We start from the raw sequence: 4075 nt of genomic DNA on the forward strand, positions 1-4075 counted from the left end.
TGGAGGCGCTGGACGTGGGGCGGCGCCGCAGGCAGGGCTGGGCGGACGGGCGCTGGCAGCAGGGGCTGCGCCGGGGGCCCCTCGGAGTGGCCGCAGTCCAGGCCTTGCCCTCCCATCCTGCTCCGACGCGGTGAGTGCATCAGGCGGGCCGCAAGGGTGCATTTGTATCCCTGTGTGCCTTGGTCCGGGTCCGGGTCCGGGTCCCAGTCCCAGTCCCAGCGTCTGTGGGTGAGGGCGCGGATGCTTTTCAAAAGCGTGCCTGCCTCTGTCCACGTGAGGCGTGTCCATGTCGGTGAGAGCAGCGGGGGGATTCTTCGGGCTGTGGCTGCTCACGTGAGGTCCATGTTTGAGGGGGGAGGTGCGGGTGGATGGGTGATGGTTCCTTGGAGGAGCACGGTGTTTGGGAGCTTGTGTGTTGGCAGAGGGTGCTGAACGCTGCGGCCGAGGGTGATGGTGGTGGGGAGGTGGGGTTGCTGAGTGGGACTCGAATTTTGTGGTCCGGCTTGTCCGAAAGGTTCTTTTCTCCCTGGTGCAGACACCTCCACCCCTTACCCCACCCCCCCTCATCCTCCCCGGGCACCCAGAGGCCCACCAGTCAGGATGGAAGACACCCTTTCCATCCCCAGCATTGCTCGCTGGACAGGAAGCCTCATGCAGAGGCTGTTTCTTGTAGGAAAGGACCCCTCTGTTACCCTGCAGCCTGGGCCCCGCCAGGAGGACCCCAGGCCCCTTCCTGGTTCTGACCTCCTCCCTCTTCGACTTGGCTTCAGAACCTGGCCTGCAAACCTGCAGGGACAGATGGTTGCAGGTTGTAAGGGCAGGCTGCACCCCAGGGAGGTCAATTCAGCTGAGGGCAGGCCCTGGGCTTTTTCTTGGTGTGGGGGTCTCTGTCGTGGAAAGCAGAAACCCAGGACTGGCCCCAGCAGGAAGATCAGATCTGGGAGGTCAGAGCAGGTGCAGAGGTCGTCTTCACAAGTCTCTCCCTGTCAGTCTGTCCAGCTCACCAGTGCCCATTCATCCCCTAAACAAAACTCTGATTTGCTGCAGAATGGAATCAGAGCTGCAGGCCTGACAGGTGCCCTGCCACTCTTGGCTTGCATGCCTCCAATGACAGAGCACTTACTACCTTCTGCTGTGGGAAATCTTCCTTATATGAAGCGGAGGTCGTCTCCTTGGAACTTTATTCACTTGTCTTGTTATTGCCTTTACTTTTGCCTCTGTCTCTGGTGAGCGGGAACTGCAGAGAGTTAAGTATGGCTCTCTGGTCACCAGCATACACTGAGCACCTTCGTGTGCCAGGTACTGCTGCAGCCACTTAGGAGACAATGCCATTCTTGCTGACAGAACTTAAGCAAATGGTCCATCGTTGGGATAGTATGGCCTGTGTTCAGAAAAACAAAAAAATCTTATAGCTAGAAGAGAGAGTGCCCAGAGGGAGTATCATGGGTGACTTAAACTTAGCAAACATTTAGAAGGGGAGGGGCAACCGTGACCAGCCTCTAACACAGCTATACTTACGGTGGAAACTAGCAGTTAAATCATCAAGGTAGTACATGATGGGATTTAATCATGAACACATATTACCATCTGTAAGGGACCTTGGCTTGAAAGGGAAGCTTGGGAATCTCAGATTTTGAGAACAAAAAGACCCTTACTCCCAATTGACAAGTAAGGGAATTGGGTACAAAATTGTCCAGAGTCTCACCTTGTGTCTATAGAGTTAGTGACAGAGTCAGAACTAGATCCTAGATCTCCTGATTGTTTAAATTAGACACATTTTAGAGGCAGAATCAAGGGTATAGTCACAGCTGGTATCTGAAAGTTGAAAGAAAAGGCAGAATTGAGAAGATTACCAAAGTTCTGTCTTATGTGGCTAGGTGAATGTTGGTGCCTTTCATTGAGATCAGAAGCATAGCAAGAAGAGTAGGTTAGGAGAAATTGAGTTCAGTTTTGGACTAATCCCTGTGTACCATCTGGGTAGAGATGTCCAAGATGAAGTTTGATATACAGGTCTGGGGTGCAAGAGAGTCTTCAAGCACAGGATATAAGGCTTTGGGAATCATTAGCAATTGGATGGTAACTGAGACATGGGAGATAATGAGATTGTCCGGGCAGGGTATGAATAAAGAGAGAACAAGAGGCCCTGAAACAACACCTTGTGGAGTTAAACATTTAAGGAATGGGCAGTGGAGGAGCAACCAAAGAGGCAAGTGGAGAACCCACATTGAGTGGATCGTGAAAGTATTGAAAACAGCCTCTGCCTTTTTGAGTCTTGCTCTCTTGCCTAACTGGTTCATATTTCTTAACTTTTCATGCTTCTATTCCTTTGCTCACTGTTTTCCCAATGTACCTGTCAATCTCCTATTTGTCACTCAAGTCCCAACTCAAATGTCCCTTCCTCTGGAAGCCTTCTTTATTCTCCATCATCCTCAGAATTATATAATTCCTTTTGTTTGCTAGCCTAGAAGTTTGAACATGTCAATATCATGGTACTTATCACCTTGTAGCTATGCATGTCCATGTCTGTTTCCCACACTAGTCTAAAAACTTGTGAAAAGCTGGGAATGCATCTGATTTAGCTTTATTTCTGCAGTTCCCAGTTGAAGTGCCTGGCCAAGAGTGTGCCCAGGGAAGTTTGACTGAATGGTTCATTTACCTACTCAGTGTGGAAGTGGTGGGGGAGATGGCACTGTGAATTTCATCACTTTCTTTCCCTGCCAATCTTATTGAAAGAGTTCCTTGGCTTTGAGGACTTTATCTCATCTAAAGCTTCATTTGTTCCAGAGAAAGCCCAAAGACTATAACCTGCGGTCATTTGTCATTTTGCTGAGGTCTCAAATGATCAAATATACCTGGAGGCTAGTGAGTAGGAGTGAGTCATTTTAGTAAGCAAGTGAGCCTAGCTGACTCCTCGCATCCACTTTTCAACATGCCTTGGTCACCTCCACTAACTAGCTGTGCAAATCATGTACACTGGGAATCTTGTGAGGTTATAGGAGGAAGTCATGGGGAAATTAATGCTGTTTGAGAGTTTGGGGAAACTGAAAAGCCTTGAAACACATCCTTTGCATCTGTTGGGGATCTAGCAGAGTCAGCATTGGCTGTCTTCGTTAGTTCACAATCTACTCCTTCCTTGACTCTCTGAATCTGGCTTCTTCTTTTCCAGCCCCTGGAAACTACATTCTCTGAAGTTGATGACAGCTTCTTTTGGACTTTAAATCATGGGTCCTCTCTGCATCATTTCACAGTGAAGATCACTCCCTTGTTCATGAAGCTCTCTTCCCCCTTGACCCTGATGACATCTCTCTTTCCTGCTTTTCCTGCCTCTATGGCCATACCCTCTCAATCTTCTTTGCAGGCTTTGCTTCCTGGGCCTATCCCTTAAATGTCAAGGTTCCTGGGGGCTCAGTCACAGGCTCTCCTTTCTCACCTTCCCTTCCCTGGGTGATGTCACCCACTTCCATGGCTTCAGGAGCCATCTCTACACCAATAACAACCAAATCTATATCTCCAGGCTAGACCTCCTTCCTAAGCTGCAGCTTGTCTTTCCAACTGCCAACTGGACGTCTCCACTTGAACTATGTCCCGTAGGCACCTCAGATTCATCATATTAAACATTGAACTTATCACCTTCTCATCCAAACTGCTCTTCCTCCAGAATTTCCAAGCTAGAAAACTAGGAATCATCTCTAATTCCTTCTCCCTTGACTCTTCATATAAAGCCAACCAGTCACCAAATTCTATTGATTCCTTCCTATGAAATCTATTTTTCTTGACCTCCCTTTGCTACTCCCCTAATCAAGACAGTCTCTTAACCTTCCGCTCTTGACCTCTCTAAACAGTTTTCCACACAGCAGTCAAAAATTTACTTTTGTCATTCTATGCTTAAGCCCCCACCCACACACCTGCTGACCACCAACAGAGTGTTTCTTTGCTCTTTGGATAAAGTCTTAATCCATTAGCAGGAAAGGGTAAAGTCTAAACTCCTTAATAAGGCCAAGAAAGCATTGTATGATGTAGCTCTTGCATACCTCCTCATCTGGTTTCTTAGCCCCCCCCCCCCCCCCCCCCCCCC

General features: G+C 48.8%; 1 protein-coding gene across 2 annotated transcripts in view; it reads left to right on the forward strand.

Annotated features, from left to right (window-relative positions):
- Window positions 1-7: 7 nt before the first annotated feature.
- The window catches only part of TRIM3 (tripartite motif containing 3), a 26845-nt gene continuing 22777 nt past the window's right edge, over window positions 8-4075 (forward strand). The window contains exon 1 of one of the 2 annotated variants that reach the window (XM_008573687.1): window positions 8-130. The gene's annotated coding sequence lies outside the window, so the exon portion shown is untranslated. Of the gene's footprint in view, window positions 131-266; window positions 339-4075 lie in introns of those variants that run through there. The other variant, XM_008573688.1, reaches the window with a different exon arrangement.

Source organism: Galeopterus variegatus, unplaced genomic scaffold (assembly GCF_000696425.1).
Source record: "Galeopterus variegatus unplaced genomic scaffold, G_variegatus-3.0.2 Scaffold956, whole genome shotgun sequence".
Classification (NCBI taxonomy): Eukaryota; Metazoa; Chordata; class Mammalia; order Dermoptera; family Cynocephalidae; genus Galeopterus; species Galeopterus variegatus.